Source organism: Helianthus annuus, chromosome 9 (genome assembly GCF_002127325.2).
Source record: "Helianthus annuus cultivar XRQ/B chromosome 9, HanXRQr2.0-SUNRISE, whole genome shotgun sequence".
Lineage (NCBI taxonomy): Eukaryota > Viridiplantae > Streptophyta > Magnoliopsida > Asterales > Asteraceae > Helianthus > Helianthus annuus.
Genome location: NC_035441.2, coordinates 123,061,913 through 123,082,196, shown reverse-complemented (window position 1 = coordinate 123,082,196; position 20,284 = coordinate 123,061,913). Strand labels below are relative to the sequence as shown.

Here is a 20,284-nt window from a genome sequence, read left to right as displayed (position 1 = left end):
CGGCAATAACCAAACCATCATCACCGGTCGCACATCATCGCCCACATCCCCACCTTTTTTTCTCTCGCCGACGAACTTGACCCGACCAGCTCCACTTTATCTACAACTTGGCTCATTTTGAGTGGAACCATATCGAATTGGGCGGGATGTAGATGTTATTACGGTAGTGTAAATTTTGAAAAAAAAAATTGACGTTTTTTCGATTTCGTTACCCTTTTTTTAAACGTTACCCCTATGCGGATTTTCTAGATCCGCCACTGGGCCTACCATATAACCAAGTTCTCCACCAAACAACCACCATCTATGTTTTATAACACAATATACAACAAGATGGGAAATCCCATCAACCTCTTGGGCTATGTGTAAAGGAATAACTAAACCACTGTCACATCAACATCACTGTCGCGTAGGCATGTGAGCAACAACTAAATACAATAACTATGTGTAGTGGTTTAACTAAGGGAATGGACCTCATCTCTCAAGGGCTTGGCACCCGTTATTGGGTTGGGGAAATCCTCCATTGGTGCCCCTCATTAACGGAGCATAATGGGCAAATGCCCTTAGTGGTAAGGTGGCATGGATAATGTGTAGTAGGGCGTGAACCCATTACACATGGCCTTATCATGGGTGGTGGAAGTGGAGTAGTGGGACATGTCCGTCTTATGTCACATATTCATACAAATTTGTCTTGGATGGCTCAGTTTTTCCTTTTGTAAATTAAAGTATTTTTTAGCGTAAACTATATTAGGTATCAGTAGTGTACCGATATCATAATGTTATCGTACTGAATCGACACCGCCTGAACAACATCGGTACTAGTATTCATTTTATTGTTTTCAGTTTTGGTATTTTCTGGTATTTTTGCACCATCGGTACCGAACCGATATCGTACCGCCATAATATAACGATGCCCGTTTTGTGTTCTTAATCATTTTCAGCTTCAGTCTCCATACTAAATATATATATATATATATAGGGTTAGGATCGTGTGAGAAACACTAGGCTAATTGAGAAACTTGAAAAATATTTTAAACCATACATTTTCCCTAAGCTTTTCGTAATATACACAAATGTATCGTTTAAAATTGACTATATACATATGTATATAATTCAAGATTTGACAATATACATATATGTATATTACGAAAAGCTTAGAGAAATGTGTGGTCTAGAATGCTTCTCAAGTTTCTCAAATAGGGTTGACTTCTCTTAAGATCCCTACCATATATATATATATATATATATATATATATATATATATATATATATATATATATATATATATATGGAGAAGTATCCGTTAGGAACCACCCTTTATTGCGAGAACCGCGAGAACCAGTGTGAACACAAACAGTAATTCCTAAAAAAATCTAAAAAACACCAAAATATTTTTTTTTTTGTAAAAATCGCTATATTTCGTTTATAATAAAAAAATTTCAAAAAAAAAAATCGAGTCACAGTTATCCATGCACATGTGCATTTGTATCATTTCTTTGACAAATTCCGTAATTCATTACAAATATTAGACAATTGCACTTTCATTTACACTACCACGTGTAATACACTAGTTTTTACGTTAACAAAATAAGAAAATGCACATGTGCATCTATATGTATCAACATGAAATAAGATGTGTTTGGTACACTACTTTCTCTTTCATCTATCATTCCATCCATCATACACAAACATGCACATGTGCATTTTTGTCATTTCTTTAACAAATTCCGTAATTCATTACAAATTAGACAATTGCACTTTCATTTACACTGCCATGTGTAATACCATACTTTTTACATTACCAATATTAGAAATGCACATGTGCATCTATATGTATCAAAATGAAATAAGGTGTTTTGGTACACTACTTTTAATACATTTTCCCTTTCATCTATCATACCATCCATAATACACTACCATTACCTCCTACCATCCATAATACAATACCATTACCACATACCATCCATAATACAATACCATTACAAATATTTTCACTTTATTACATGTATGTAAACACCATTTATACCATCCAATCAACATATTACATCATAAATTGACAACTATAACCAAACCATCAACCACTAGATATAACTAACCAAAAAACATGTATATGGGCCTACTTCTCCATTCAAAATCACAAACTTTTTGTACCAAAACACGTTATATCATGGTTATACCTAATGATGCACATGTGCATTTTGAATATTGGTAATGTAAAAAGTAGTGTATTACAAATGGTATTGTAAATTAAAATGCAATTGTCTATTCCCGATAACGTATTACCGAATTTGTCGAAGTAATGATACATATGCACATGTGCATGGATAACTGTTACTCAAAAAAATAGTTTTTTTTAGATTTTATTTTGAGTGCTTTTTTTTTAGATTTTATTTTGTGTTCACATTGGTTCTCGCAATAAGGGTGGTTCTCGCATGAACCTTACCCTATATATATATAGGGTAGGAATTGGCTACAAAGCCTACTTTTCCTACAAAGTGTAGGAAGCAATCTCTTTGTGACATGTGGCATCTAGTGTAATTTTACTAAAGGATATTAAGGTAATTGAATAATTACAACTATTTATGGAAGATTTTATATCATAACAAATAAAAGCTCTTTTTATGGAAACTTATGTCTATTAACTATTTAAAATTGGCAGTTACATCATTCATATCCACAATTAATTTATCCGAAGTTTGAAACATAAAACAAATTCATCATTTCTTAACATTGTGTTTTATCAGTTTACAGTTTCTTCACACCGTGTTATATGAATTTTCACAATTAAACACACCCCTCATATATTTCGAAACATAAAACACATTCATTATATCTTGACGTTGTGTTTTATCAACTGATTTCTTCACATTGTGTTATACCAGTTTTCACAATTAAACACACCCCTCACTCATAAAACACAATAGTGTCTGAAATACACAATATAAAACACACCAGTGAAATACACAATATAAAACACGTAGACACTATATAAAACACACTAGTGTCTAAATTACTTGAATCTTAATTTTTTAGATATATAGTAATATGGTACTCATATTAAAGATAAAAAACACTCATTATTATGGTATATTTAAAAAAAAACAAATTATGTATAAAAAAGTTATTGATGTTTTAAAAAGATGTGGTGAAGTTACATGTGAGTTGCATGTGATTCCTAAATTTAAGGCATATAAAATTTACTTTATACCCTTAATTCAATAAATTAATCAATTTAATTAAAATAAATATTACAATTTTGCCATTCATTCTTATCCATCAATTACCTAATCTAATGGTCATAATCGCTTCTTACACTTTTTAGACAAAACACACTTTGTAGAGCAACCCTACCCTATATATATATATATATAGGTAAAGGACCCTGTAAAAAAGTCCATCTTTTGTAAGAAGTGTAAGAAATAATCTTGGAATGACAAGTGTCCCTCCTCTTAATTAATTCAAAAGGGTAGATTAGTAATTGTACACTTTTGTCATTTAATTGATTTACAATATAACTGAAAAAAAAACTGGCGATGAGATTTTTTAGGGATTGATCGTTTCATCTCCATCTCCGATTCAGATCATCTTCTCCGACCATCTTGAATCATAGTCAATTTATCCAGTTATTTTAAAACACCACGCCTTGAATCTGATTATACAATGTCTCCATATAAAACACCATGACTTGAATCATAGATGTTTAAAACACCACACCATGAACAATGTCTACAGATAAAACACCATGACTTGAATCATAGTCATGGTGTTTTAAAATCTGGGAATGTTTTTGTATTGATAAAACACCACGCCATGAACAATGTCTCCTGATAAAACACCATGACTTGAATCATAGATGTTTTAAAACACCACGCCATGAACAATGTCTCCAGATAAAAAAACACCATGACTTGAATCATAGTCATGGTGTTTTAAAATCTGGGAATGTTTTCTATTGATAAAACACTACGCCATGAACAATGTCTCCAGATAAAACACCATGACTTAAATCATAAGCTTAAATCATAAGCGTTTAAAACACCACGACATGAACAATGTCTCCTGATAAAACACCATGACCTGAATCATAGTCAATTTATCCAGTTGTTTTAAAGCACCACGCCATGAATCTGATTATAGATCTATTTATGATAAAGTATGAAGAAATTCGTTGATTTTTTGGAGATTGATGACGGTTACCATATAATTCGCTGATCTTTAGGAAGTTGATGGGGGTTTTGAAACGGTTACCATATTTGAAACGTTGGAAAAGTCACTATTGCCCTTCAATTTTTACATAAGTTCCTTCTAATTAAAACACAATTTACATTTTATACCCTATTGATGTAACATCCGTCAAATTGGATTCCCAAAATCTGACCCGTTTTGAAATTTTGGATTCTAATCCTTGAAACTCAGGAATTATTCGCGAATTGAATAACCGTCGAAAGTTTTCTTTTAAATTTTTTTAATATAATTATCAATATGGTTGTTTATTTATTAGGTTAATTAATTAAATTTACAATTTAAAAGCTTTGTTTGTTTTTATAAAAATAAACTAGTTAGATTTAAGTTAAACTTAGTTAGTTGTTAGGTTTTAATATTGGTTTTTAAGTTAATCTAAGTTAATAACTAAATTAGCAAGTTAAATATAGTTAAGGGGCTAGATTGCAAAACTTGAAACTTAAAAATGGAAAAAAAAAAAAAAGAAAAATCGTAGACCCTTGGGATCCCGGCTCACCAAACAACTCAACCACTTCACTAACCCTCTTTATGTGACATTTATTAGAATCAGATTGCCTTTATATTGAACTTCTTAAGGCACATCTCCTTGAATCAAGTTGCCACAAAAAAAAACGTCAGCACATAATCAGCCATATTTCCTTTTCTTCTTTGATTGAAACTTTCTTTTCTTTTTCTTTTTCATCCTGATTGTTCGAAACCTATCCTTGATTATGCATTTCCTTTCTTTCCACCAAGTGAACCTAGACTATTTGTAAAACTCATACACATCTCTTTTCCATAAATGGGCGAGACTTGTGAGTGCGATAAAACCCTCACACCTAGCATACGGTTCGACACCAGCACCACCACAACACGCCTCCACACCCCGTAACACCATCTGAACCACCTTCACGCTCGCCGGAATATCCAGACACTACCGGAGATCAACGGAAGCCGTATCGAAGTCGCTGGCGTCATACGAGTTCGCGACGGAAACCGTATAAGATGTGTTCGGTATATCTTTCTCCGACCTTGTTTCTTTTGTTTAAGTTTCTGTTGAAATATCACCTTTTCTTTCCTAGTTATAAGCTTACAAAACAATCTAAAAGAAAGAAAGAATACATAAGGCAGTTCTGCCGATTTGCTTCTTGGAGAAGATGAAACCATATTTAAAAAGTAATACACTAGCATGTGAAAAATTTGATTTCTTATAAAAGAATGGTTAAAGTGGTTGTATTACAATGCGAATCGTTGATGCTTGTTAAAAATGAAGATGATGATAAGTGTTGATCATATTCTAATAAGATAAAAAAAATTGTTTTTTTTTTTTTTATTTTATATGTAAAGGCAGAATATGAATGGTGCCTCCCACCTGTCATATACACACCTATGTGTAAAATTTTATTTTCAATTAATGGATATTATCTTATTTATTCCCAACCTCTGTAAAAAAAGAAGAAAACATATAATGAGAAAACAACTATTATTGTTTTAGAAAATATATTTAATGGTAGTTTGAAATTGTTGTTTAATCTCTAGTTACGTTCAAATTACTTTTCATGTCATTGTAACTTATATTTTACAATAGCTTATATAAAGATATGAAATGAAGTACATATTTTCTTATAAGCGATATTTAATATTTTAGCAAAAAAAAAAAAATGTGATAGTTAGGTTGCTATCACATTCGTAATCTCGTTAATTAGTTAATTATGTATAAATTTTTGATATTTGAAATTAAACGAGGACAAATGATAGCAAATAAAATAAGTAAGGTATAAACAAATATGGGTGGTTTTATTTAGTTTCATTTTCAAAGCATCATGTTTTCAAAATAATAAACGAGACCCATAACTTCAACGCATAAACCATACATATTAGGATTATTATCTAGCTTGTAAATATTAACTAGATCGTGTTGTTTGTTTTAATATTTAGGGTAATCGTTCCCATTCGTTTGGTTTCCAAAACTTTTTCTTCGTGCGTTATTTCAAGAAATCACAAACGCAATCAATGTGAGTATACTCGATCCCTTTTTCCCCTTTACACTTTGGGATGCAACATGTATACCTATTCAAAACAACTTTTATGCTTAAACAAAACATACTCTATCTATGAACGTGACGTGAAACTATTGTGAATATTTGCTATGCTTGTATGCTCTATGAACGATTTGGAACGTTATATGCTCATTAACTTTGCTAGCCCATCTTAACAATTATAGCGCTATAGGATTAACGCCCCGCCCGCTATTCTATTGGGTATTGTTAAGTTAAACATTACCACCCCGCTAAACTATTGGGATTAGGCTATTTTATGCGTTGTATTCATGGGTTTGATCATATAGTACGCCAAAAATTGCATTGCTAGTAAATTTATTCACTTAGTAACATGTTGGATATGAGTTTTATTCTATTATGCTGTGTAGTCAAACTTGTATACTCGCCTTTGCTTTTGCATTGAACTCTATTTTAATACATGTTGCAGGTTAATTATTGAGACGATACTCAAGACGAAACAAGATTTAGGGTGGACTAGATACACACCTAGATTAATCTATCTTTGTTGTTATGTTACAATTTGAAACTATGTTGTTATTTCTATTTGAATCTTGTATGACAATTTAGTATTGCAATGAAATTTGAATTTAATTAAATATTGTCACATAGTGTTATGACGTCTCTAGCAATCTATACACACTTCGTCTCATCCCGATGTTTCCGCCATCGGTTGGGGTGTGACAATTGATCTCAACCATTAGATCAAATATCCAATGGTTTAAAACACTTCTTACCCTTCTTACATTTTAGACACTTTTTACCATATCCCTACCCTATATATATATATAGGGTAAGGTTCATGCGAGAACCACCTTTATTGCGAGAACCAATGTGAACACAACCTAAAATAGCTAAAAAAACCTAACCCTCCCCCAAGCTAAATGCTAAAAACTAAAACCTCCAAAAAAACCTAACCCTCCCCCCCCCCCCCACCAAAAAAAAAAAAAACCTAAAACCCCCTCCCCACCCCCCCCCCCCCCAAAAAAACCTAAACCCCCCTCCCCAAGCTAAAATGCTAAAAACTAAACCCTCAAAAACCTTAAAAATCTAAAAAAAATCTAAAAAAATAAAAAAAAACACACAATTTCTTTATTAATATTTTTTAAGTTAAAATCGCTACTTTTAGCGATTTTTTATAAAAAATATTAATTTTTTTGTGTTTTTTAGGTATTTTTGGTTGTGTTCACATTGGTTCTCGCGGTTCTCGCAATAAAGGGTAGTTCCTAACGGATCTTTGTTCTATATATATATAGTGGAGAGTTCAAATGAGAAGAAAATACAAATTAAGAATAAAAAGAATAAATGGTACAAAGGTAATTTAGGGTGTAAGGGGTGCTCACCTCTTAGGTGAGTCCCCCCTCTTACACATAACCAACCATAAAATGCCACGTCAACTCCCCTCTAACACTCCCCTAATACCCCTTTTTGATGGCGGCACTCCCCTCTTAGGTGAATTGTTTTTTTTTTTAAAAAAAAAAAAATAGAAGAAAAGCATTGATTGGTCAAGCTCTCCCTCTCTCCTCCCTCTCTCTTCGGCAACTCCCCACCTATTTCACCCTCTCTCTCTACTCTCTCTCTAACTTACCTAATTGTTGGCAGCACACACCTAATAGGTGAGTTGAGTCCCCTAAGGGGTCACCGAAGGGTGCCCCGGATACCCTTAAACAAATCATTTAATGACTTTATCATTTATTTATGTTACTCAAATTAAAGAACCCTAATTATTTAATGAGTCATCCTATAAAATAGTTTTGATCTTACAAAATAAAAACAATCATGCACATATCGACATATCTAACGTTTCCTACACCATAAAAACAACGTTTCCTACACCATAAAGACAATGTTTTGGTGTAAGGTACAAAAGGTGTTAGACCCCAACATTTTTAAATAATTTTGCGACTCATAATAAAATATGTGTAGGACACAACACTCTTAAATAGTTTTGCCACTTCTAAAAAAATTGGTGTATTAGTGGTGATGAATGAGGAAACTATGGTGGCTTTAATAAGACTTGAGTAACCCTTTATAATATTTATTAAGATTCTACATCAAAATGTCTATCCTACCCTTATAAATTTAAGCATTAATTAAAAGTAGATAAAAACTATATCTTGATTCACAACCATTGATCAAAAAAATATAAGGTCTAGATTAATTTATTTTTCTTCTTATAAGAAGATTCTTCTCAAATGAACCTTCCTCTATATATATATAGGGGATAGGGGATGGATCATGAGAAAACTAGTTTAAATGAGAAAACCAAAAACTAACTAAAAAAGCCTAAAAAACATACCAATTTTTTTTTACAAATTTTTATAAAAAATCGCTAGTTTTTATGGATGGAAATTTTTTTTTTAAAAAAATAATGTTTTTTGTTGTATTGCACATGTGCACTATTACGGATATAGTACACATGTGTAGTATACATATAATGCACATATAATGCACATATAATGCACATGTGCAGTACAACAATTTTTTTTTTGAATTTTTTTATATATAAAAAATAACGATTTTTTATAAAAACTTGTAAAAAAATTGGTATATTTTTAGCTTTTTTAGGCTTTTTTAGTTAATTTTCTAGCTTTCTCATTTAGATGTAGTTTTCTCATGATCCTCTCCCTATATATATAGGGAGGGCCTCATGCGCGAACCACCCTTATTGTGAGAACCTTAAGAACCAATGTGAACACAACCTAAAATAGCTAAAAAAAACCTAAAAAAACCTAACCCCCACCCCCCGCCCCTAAAAAAAACCTAACCCCCCCCCCCCAAAAAAAAAAAAAAAACCTAAACCCCCCCCCCGAAGCTAAATGCTAGAAAAAAACCTAACCCCCCCCCCCCCCAAAAAAAAAAAAAACCTAAACCCCCCCTCCCCCACCCCCCAAAAACCTAACCCCCCCCCCCCCCAAGCTAAAATGCTAATAACTAAACCCCCAAAAAACCTAAAAAAATCTAAAAAAAATAAAAAAAAATCTAAAATTTTTTTTTTTGAATTTTTTAATATTTTTATGTTAAAATTGCTACTTTTAGAAGCCAAAAAAAAATTTTTTTTTTTTTAAAAAAAACATTTTTTTGCTTCGAAAAGTAGCGATTTTTTTATAAAAAATATTAAAAAATTCAAAAAAAAATTTTGTGTGATTTTTAGCTATTTTTAGGCATTTTTGATGTGTTCACATTGGTTCTCGCGATTCTCACAATAAGAGGTGGTTCTCGCATGATCTTCTCCCTATATATATATATATATATATATTGTTAACATCCAGATATTAGTTTTACTGGCAACAAAATTTTATTCAAAATAAAGTATGTTTTGGTATCGTAACCAATGTTGAGTACCCATATCGGTATGCATTTTTATGACTTTTATTTCATGTAAAAAACGTATCATGATATCCTTTTGGATATGTCACGACTTTATTTTTGTTTTTTTTTGTTAGACGAGACAATTTTTATGTCATTAAACATAACACCATTGTGTGTGTTACACCCCAACCGATGGCGGAATCATCGGGGCATAGCACTGAGCGAAACAGATTGTCCAGAAGTTTCCACAACAACTATCATTACTATTTAGTTTAATTAACACGTCCCATACCGTATCCCAAATAGTAAAACAAATTATTACAGATAACAACTAGTCAAATATTCCGTTCCGACAACTCAGATTTAAATATATATATAAAAATTGTTCAATTGCTTCTAGAGACTCGATCTGCAAGATCTACAGACAACTATGCTCTAGACGCTTATTCTAAGCTCGCCTTCCTAGCAGATAAGCATCTTAATTGCCTGCCACATACGTTAAAATAATGTCAATACATAAAATGTAAAGGTGAACATACAAGTTTGATAATAGCATATAGAGTTCGAAATAGTTTACGCATAACCAGCACGTACACAGAGGAAAAAGAAGCATGTTAATTATCGACATGGATCTCTCGATACCAATGACTGCGGGTTGACTGTCCGAGACAGTTCGCAATACATGATTACCACCGTAATCCATGCAAGTAATTATCCTTAACAACCCCCGTGTGAACGGGTGCTGAGTCCAAACTATAGCACTACATCGTTAAGGCAGGTAGACAGCATTCCACGTGTAAACATAACAACAAGCATTCATTTAGTCACGTATTACATGCAGAACGGTTAGCGTTTAAATAATCGAGTAGTGTGTTCGATTGTGATTTAGATAAGTAACGTATGTAACACCCAAAAGTGCTAAAGCAAAAAGGGTTCGAGTATACTCACAGCGATTGATTGATGGATTGAAGGGAGCGCTTGAGAGTAGGGTTAGCCTGAATAGTTCGATAGTATAACGATGAGTGACGCGTTAAATGGAACCAGGTGATGATGGGTCGAACAGCCTGGTCGATCGAACTGTAGGTTCGATCGAACGGGTTGTTCGTTCGGTTAGACAGTCCGTTCGGACAGCCTGTTCGATCGGCCGATAGGCTCGATCGGTTGGTCAGCCCGTTCAGGCAGCTGGTTCGATCGGCCGGTAGGCTCGATCGGTTGGACTGTTCGAGTGGATTGTTTCTTCCTTTGAGTAGGATGTGTTTGTGTATGATGGCTTGTCCTTTTGAAGTTTTCGTTGTAGTATTTGAGAACATTGAAGTGTTCCTACCTTTCAGGTCGATCGATCGAATGTTCTTGTTCGATCGGCCGGCTTAACCGATCGGTTAGTCACTTCAGTAGTAAGTATCGGACAGCATGTTCGATCGGGTGGCACTCCAATACATCGAACGAGTTGAAAATCGATTAAGTGTTGAAGCATAGTATCTCATGATCCGAAGAGTAATTCAACCTAACTAGTAGCTCGATCGAACAACACTTCGTTCAATACTAGACTTCATGAAATTGTTAAAGTGTGGGGCCATGTGCTAGCCGATCGGCTGGCCTGGTCGATCGGCTGACATGTCCGATCGGTTGGGCTGTACGTTTGAACAGCCTGTTCGATCGGTCAGCATTCTAACCTGGTCGGCCTGTTCGTCTAACACTTGGCTGTTCTGATTGTTTGACGTTATATCGAGGTACTTTGACAATGAGCTGAACCATGGCACCTTCGTTCTTACTTGTTTCCCCTGCCCGGACAGGAATCACCCAAGTCCGGCCGGTGAACGGTTCGGAACAGTAGTTTAACGTTTAACCCGAAATCGGTGAACCTCGTAGATAGAATCCGAATCTTGAACCACACAACCATTAGAATGTTTAGTGAGTTGGCTCAAGCTCCGTTTCTACCGGTTTGAAGGCATTGAGTGTAAAAGAGTTGAAAGAAAGTTGGAAATCCTTCTTTCAATCCTTCACACCATGTAAATGTTCAGATCTGTGATAGATCTTAGTTTGTTTATGTGGAAATCGGCTAGATCCAAGTGATTCTTGGTGGATTGAGGCCAAAACATGGAGTTCTTGAAGAACACCATGATGACATCATCCTAGAGCACTTAGATCTTGATGATTTCACGATTAGAAATCAAGATTTGAAAGATAGAAAGGTGTAGGAGTGTGCATAGATAAAAAAACGTACAAGATTTAGGATGAAATCTTACCGGGATTGAGAGAAATCTGAGAAATAGTGAAGAACACGAGCTGGTCGGTCAGAGGTTTCCAAAAGTGGAAAGAATGACAATGACAGGCCTATTTATAGGCTTCCCAAAGAGGAAAGAGTTGGCCGATCGGCCAGGCATCCCGATTGGACAGCCTGCTCGATCGGACAGTCCGTCCGATCGGCTGGGCTGTTCGATCGGCTAGGAGCCTGATCGATCCACAGCCTGCTTTGAGCGTTCGGTGCGACGATTTCTGATATTTCGATTTCGATTGGAGACGATACGAATACGATAGAGTTTCCTATTCAAATTACTTTTACCCAACCATTATATCTACATACAAGCATCTATATTTCACACTCTCCTTTCGCTACCATTCATCATAATTCGATTTCGATTGAGTTCGATTGAGTTTCGAGTTTTGATTCGATTGATCACCACACATAACATAAAGTAAACACGCACAGGTAACACGTAAGGCACACACACACGTAATATAACACCAAATTCGCATAGATCGAGTTTCGAGTTCGATTGATGATTCGATTAGCTTGATTATTGATTGATTAACTTTATCGCATTGTTACTTCCTACTATTCACAGTCGTAAAGCGTTTCGCGTCGGTTAAACATTCGATTACTTCGATTCCTTTGATAAATAACACTTACTCCACATAATACAAACAATAAAACATAAAATAGACTAATTACAGTCAAAGAAGTCAAACTTGACTTGGACTTGGACTTTGACTTTGAAATTTGAAAACACGGGGTGTTACAGCCTCCCCTTGTTTAGGGAATTTCGTCCCGAAATTAGGCTCGAAGCTGCACAGCACCGTGAATGATTTTACCAATTTCTCGCTTCAGATCTTCATTTAAACAACTGCGGGTACTTAGCCTTCATGTCGCTTTCGAGTTTCCAAGTAAACTCCGCGCCTCGTTTGCCTTCCCATCGGACTTTCACGATAGGGATGCGCGAGCGTCTGAGTTGCTTGGTTTGACGATCCATGATTTCGACAGGCTTTTCCACGAAATGCAGCGTTTCGTTGACTTGAAGGTCGTTGAAAAATATAGGGTCTAGATTAGTTCATTTTTTTCTTCTTTTAAGAAGATTCTTCTCAATAAACCTCCCCCTGTTTGTGTGTATATATATATATTTATGTATATAGGGTCGGGATTTAGAGAAAACGGTAGAAAGTGTGAGAACGGTGAGAACGCTTATCGATCGTCCGATCAAAACAATCTATGGACTAGATTGACGCGGTGGCATTTTCGTAAATAACATCAATTTTATTACGTGGACGAGCTTCATTAAGCGTAAAAGCGTCTTTTGACTACTCCAAACAAAACGCCAACTCATGAAAATAAAACGCCAAAACAAAAATCACACAGCATTCTGCTAAAAACGCCATTAGATATAAAACGCCATTAGATATAAAACCCAAACTCAATTATAGTAAAATCCCGCCTAAAAAAACCGCCAAAAAAATCCTATATACACAACAACTCAGACCTTCAATTAAAAAACACAAACAAAAAACCCCAAGCGCCATATTTAATATATACCATTCGACTGATAAACGCCAGAAAACCCAAACATCCAATATATTGCTGTCAATAAAGTGTAGCTGTATGGTTTGGACAACATTGTCAGTTATCTTTCTTAATTGAGGATTAACAATGTTATCCAACACCATATAGCAACACTTTATTGATTTTAGCATGATCAAATTTACAGTTTTAAGATGGTTTATTTTATGGCGTTTTTTTCTCGGTAAAACACCAAAAAGATAACATTTTGGCTGAAAGGGTGTAAACTCAATAACATTTTGCTGCATGAGATGGACAAAATTTATAGAAAAAGAGGTTGATTTCATACGAAAGTCGAAACAGCCAGTGAAGATGCTTCAAAATAATAAAGAGACCGGTGACAGTGAAGATTTGAAGATCAATATTTATTTTGTTTAATTTTCTTTTTAAGTTGATTGTTATTTAATAAACAACGCCATATCTAATAAAAACGCCAAAAAGGCAAATGTCTTACACCTTTGGCGTTTATCAAACCATCATAAAATTACTTTGGACAAGTATTATAAAAAAAAAACTTTTTTTTTATGAATTCTTTTTTTTTATTTTCCTTTTCAGTTGATTGTTGTATAAATAAAAACGCCGTTATAATAAAAACGCCAAAACAGCCAAAATGCTTGTTTAAACGATATCATCATGTTAAACACCCCCAAAAACTCCCAAACTATAATAAAATTAGTTTCAAAAAGTATTATAAAAAACCCAAAAAAAATTAAATAAAAAAAAACAAACTTGAAAATGTAACTAGAAACAGTAACTTCAAATCAGAAAAACTGAAGATATGGGAAATTTATTATATTAGAATATAAAACGCCAAACTTGAAAGATGGGACGTATTACAAACTTCAGAGATAAAGCTTGTCAAAAACAATAATTAAAAACAGTAACTGAAAAGACGAATACTTTATTATAATAACCCATTGCCTAACTTAGGCGCCAAAAAGAGATCCTATAAAATGGTACATCTCAGCAACTTCCATTTGATCAAACAAAAAAAAAACAAACGCCAATACTACTAAATACCACTCACTGTAAAACGCCAAAAAAAATCAAAGATGGCTAATATGCTTTCTTGGATATTCAGTATTGTTATTAGTCAAGTTTCACTAAATGAATTGTTAGGGGGGGGGCGAGTAACTCAGTAAGATTTTGCTGCATGAGATGGACAAAAATTCAAGAAAAAGATACTAATGCCAGTCATATGGCATTTTGTATTTGTTGTTCTTGAAGAAGGCTTAGATGAGGAGAAGAGATCAATGACACTAAAGAGTGGGATGATGATTAAGATGAAGATCAACATGAAGAAAAAGGGAAAAAACCACCCACACGTCATAGATCTATGTCCCCAAACATCCACAAAAAAAGCCACTTCAACAGACGAGCAGAGAAAATAATCAAACCGACGGGTTTGTTAAGTTTTACATAAAACGCCATATTTTGGTGTCAGTTCTTGTACTATTAAAGAACAAAGAGACTGATTACAGTGAATATTGTGAAGAGAGATCCGATTAGTATTTTTATTTATTTTCTTCGCTTATATTTTTTTACTGTGGCTGAAATATAATCCAACAAATGTAAAACGCCAAGATAACCCAAACGCCAAAATGTTTATAAAAAATAATAGAACAATGGACCATCTTGTTTAAAACCCCTTGAAAAACGCCATTCAAATAGATTTCCTGCCCCCTGGGTTCCAATGGCATACGATGTGAATAAACGCCATAAACGCCAAAATGTTGATACAATGAAACCATTAAAACGCCATAAATTATTGAATTTGATTAACTCCAAAAATCTTAAAAACCAAAAATTAAAACAATATCGGGAAAAGCGAAACTGTGACACGTGTTGGGCTAGGAAGCGTTCTCACCGCTCTCACACTTTTGAGCGTTTTCTCCCGATCCCGTTTATATATATATATATATATATATATATATATATATATATATTCTTATTCTTTGGTTAGACAATACAATTTTATGTCATAAAACATAATACCAAATGGTATGTGTGTGTATGAACCTTAAATTCCAAAATTTAGTAATTAGAGTTGTTTTTTTTTGTTCTCGTAATAATTAGTATTCTGTAATGATCATATATATATATATATATAGGGGACCGCTAGAATGAGAACCACCTCGAGTTGTAAAAACCGCGAGAACCACACCGTACGGGGCGAGGTGGACCAATTTTTTTTTTCAAAAACGTAGATGCATGTATTATAAATACATTCGTAAGAAAAAAAATTTAAAAAAAAATGCCGTGCGTGTAGTTTTTTACACCACAAGTTTGTGGTTTACGAGTCCCGTAAATTTACGGAACTCGTAAACCACAAACTTGTGGTGTAAAAAACTACACGCACGGCATTTTTTTAAAATTTTTTTTACGAATGTGTTTATAATACATGCATCTATGTTTTTGAAAAAAAATTGGTCCACCTCGCCCCGGATCAAGTAGTTCTCACGGTTCTTACAACTCGAGTTGGTTCTCATTCTAGTGGCCCCCTATATATATATATATATATATATATATATATATATATATATATATATAGGGTAGGACTTGGCTACAAAGACTACTTTTCCTACAAAGTGTAGGAAGCAATCTCCTTTAGACATGTGACATTTAGTTATTTTATACAAAAGGGTATAATGGTAATTGGATAATTATTTTAATTTTGGAAAATTTATTATCCTAAACAAATTAACGAGTTATTTTAGGAAACTGCATATCTCCATTGATTTCAAAATCGACTATAATATTTTATATCATGATGATCGCAAATTCATATTCACATTCCATTATTTCTTTAAGGTGTGTTTTATCAGTTTCTTGTTCTTCACACTGTGTTATATCAGTTTTCACATCCCCTCGTTAATTTCGAAACATAAAACACATCTATAATTTTCTAGACGTTGTCTTTTATCTGTTTCTAGGCTCTGCACATTGTGTTATATCAGTTTTCATAATTAAACACACCCATTACACATAAAACACACCAGCGTAGCGTCTGATATAAAACACACCAGTGTTTGAAATACACAATATAAAACACACCAATGTTTGATTCAGTGTAGACATACTAGGGTCTTAAATACACAATATAAAACATATCAGTGTCTTAAATACATAGTATAAAACACACCAGGTTCGGAGCTGTGGAGGTTTAAAACACAGTAGTTTCCGAGGAGAGAAGATAGAAAGAGAGAGAGAGAGAGAGAGAGAGAGAAACTTGCGAAAATGAAGGGGAAGTTATGGTATGATAGTTATTTCCTAATTTAAAATGAATTAAATGACACATTTGTCCTCAATCAATTAAGTTAGCATATTTTTAAGACAAATATATTATCAGAATGCGATTAATATAATCTCAACCATCAAACACACTCATCTAATGGTCAAGATCATTTCCTACACTTTGTAGGAAAAACACACTTTGTAGAGAAACCCCCATCATATATATATATATATATATACACATATATATAGGGTAAGGATCATTTCGGAATTTTAAATAATTGTATAACTTACAGAACTTCTATTAAACAATTATCATTTTTCGTATGTAATTTTATAATACATATACGTAAATTGGTTCATTTACACATATGTAAACTAGTTCCTTTACACATAGGTAAATTAGTTAATACACATAAATAATCTGGTTTTTCATATATGTAATCATAAAAATACATATAACATATCCTTAAATAATGTTAAATATAAAAATATATAAATAAAATAGTTGTTTATTAGTTGTTTTAAAAGTTACTATTTAAAATATATAAATAATTTGGTTTATAAAAATATTTATAAAATATTTATAATATTCAGAGTTTTGAAATGAACCAAATCCTATATATATTTTGTAAAAGCAATTATATGAAGAAATCTCATATTAGTTAAGATTACTAAAAGACCTAAATGAATTGACCTTCTTTTGTCACATGTTACACCTTTTTGTAGACGTATTACGTGTAAAAACTTGAGGTTGGCACGTGTTACGTAACAAATTTTGCTTGTTTAGAAAAAGCTAAAAGTCTGCAAAGTTGTTACAGGTAACATAATTTGTAAAAAAGGTGTAACAAATGGCAAAATAAGGTCTATTTATTTAGGTTTCTGAAGGGGTATGGTCCCAGATCTGGCGTCAGCATTGACGGGTTGTGACCATTATCCTTATCAAAACCCCCACTAGCTAACAACCTACTTGTGCCCATGCGAGAACGCGCCGACACAAGGGTTGAATCCAATCTATCTAGTAACGAAGGAGGACTTACATGGAACATGAGAGCGGTAGAGTGATGCGACATAGCATCACATCTGGTGTATGAAAACGGAAGTATTCACAGCGATGCGGCCTCGCACCGCGTCCAGTGAACACTTCTATCAATACAAGAAAGCCTTACCTTAGGCATAGAAGAAGATGAACATAACGGTGCGGCTGGCACCGCACCATATGGGCATTTTCGTCATGACAAGGGATGCAGGCAAATAGTCTCCGCGGACGACGATGCGGCCAGCACCGCATCTCGCGTATTTCTTGGTCACAAGTAGGAGACGCGGTAACCTCAGACGTTACCGCATGCAGCGATGCGGCTTGCACCGCATCCTATGCACTCAACAAGTGGGACTGACACCACAGTGCAAGTGGCACCAATGGCAGTTACCTGTCAGAGCTACGTAAGCAATGGACTGACGTGGCGTAACCTCCACAACCGACAAGCCTGACACACCTGCAAAGGTGCAGCACGTCGTCAGTCCATCCATTATCCTCCTCCTTCACTCCTCGGCTATAAATACCAACCCCAAACCAGGTTTGAGGTATCTCTTCACAACTCTCTCACTACTACTACTATCTTACTTTGCTTCCCAAGCAAACTACTGATTCTCACGCCGGAGAGTGGTAACAAGGAGCACCCCCACCCCATTCTCCTTGTTACGAGTCACGGCTTGTTTCCTTGTGCAGGAGATCAACCACCGGTGATCCAGCCAGCGATCCTCGAGAGGAAGGGATTAACCCTTCTTGACGAGACCAGTGTGTTAACCCTGCCCGGTTAACCATTGTTTCATCATTGGCGCCCACCGCTACTCTTAGCATTTTCTCATCTATCCTTTTCCCTCTCTCAAGATCATGACTGATCACCAAAACAACACTGCGGATAACCCAAATCCCCCAATAACACCTCCGGTAGGGGTCAATGCCTCGACCTCCCAACCCGGACACATCGGCACGTCCACACAAAGGAGTCCCCCCTTTATGTTTGGACATGATTTATCACAGTTCGCATCTGTGATCCCACCAGGCATGACCGTTCATACCTGGTACGAGCAGCAGGCAGCCCTGCTGACAGCAGCATACAACCGCGCTTGTACGGAAGCGAATATACAAGCTGGGCCTACCCCAGCACCGCACACCCCTGCTGAGCGTATTTTACAATACGACGGCAGGATACATTCACGTCCGGCTTCAAGAAGCCGACGTGATGACCGCGGATCGTCTTACTGTTCGGTCCACACCCTCAACGAGGACGATTCCTCGTACGGGTCCCACACCAGAGGACCGGTGCATACCCGCCTTGGCCCCCATGGCGAGGACAGGAGGCGATCAACCTCCCGACGCGGCCCAGGCATTCAAAGCCGATTGGGCCCACTACCATACACCGAAGGGTACGGTCATACCGACCCTGACGACCATACCTACCGCGGGGATTCACATGACACCAGCAGCAGACCGGGAGGACGCAACTATGTTCCTCCCAGTCACCCCCACAACACGTACCTCAGGGCGGCTAAGCGCCCTGCGAATGAACCATACAGGCCAAAGGCAGCGGCCGAAAATTACAAGTTCGGCACGCGGATCGCCAACGCCCATGTCACCACGACAAAGTTCCCATTCAACTTTGAGAAATACAGTGGTTCGACCGACCCGGACGACCACATGAACATCTTCATGGGCGCGGGCATCAACGGCCAGTGGGATGAACCCACTTGGTGTAATTTTTTCCCCCAGACCCTTACGGGCCTGGCCAGGGCATGGTTCGATTCTTTGCCAGTGAGATCACTGGATTCATTCGAGGACTTGCGTACCAAGTTCCTCGCCCATTTTAGCCAGCAGCGACGCCACGAACGTGATTCGTTGGACGTCATGAACATCTGGCGAAGGGACGACGAATCCCTCGAGGCATTCGTCGTTCGTTACAATAAAGAGTGCCTGGAGATAGGTGACGTGGCAGACCAGATGACACGAAACCACTTCATCCGGGCCGTCAAAGACAGAGAGATGATCATGACTATCTCTGGCAAGGAGGGCTTGCCCAAAAAATGGGAGGATGTCATGACCGCGGTCAAGACATACGCCCAGACACAGCGGTCACTCGAACCGCACGTGGCAAAGGCAAAGCCCCAAGCCGAAACGTCCCACCAAGGGTCCAAGCGTAACAATAAACGCAACCGGGACGTTGGAAATCGTGATATTTCCAAACCGTATTTCCCGCGAACCAACACGTTCGACCCAAGGAACTACAACCCCGCCCGAGACAGTCGGGCATCAAAAAAAGATTCTCGGGACCGCAATTGGACCGAGATCACCATGTCGTCAAGTGAGGTCCTCCTTGCGGACCCACAGTTCTTGCGACCGGCCCAACCAATGAAGTCCAAGAAAAATCAGGACCTCACACTCTACTGTGAGTACCACAAGGACTCGGGCCACACCACCAACAACTGCATCAGTCTCCGGCTGGAGATTGAGCGGGCCTTAAAGGGGGGGAAACTGCAACACCTTTTGCCAGGTGGGCAAAAACCCACCAAGCGCATCACCCCTCATGGCGAAGGTACCTCCTCCGGGAAGAGAACCATGTACGTGGCTTCC

General features: G+C 36.2%; 1 long non-coding RNA gene across 1 annotated transcript; it reads left to right on the top strand.

Moving 5' to 3' along the window:
* The first annotated feature begins 4,812 nt into the window (after positions 1 to 4,812).
* Positions 4,813 to 6,753, top strand: LOC110874627. Its single transcript, XR_002556095.2, has 3 exons — positions 4,813 to 5,232; positions 6,157 to 6,233; positions 6,706 to 6,753. It is a non-coding gene; the product is annotated as an uncharacterized LOC110874627 (long non-coding RNA).
* Positions 6,754 to 20,284: the final 13,531 nt, after the last annotated feature.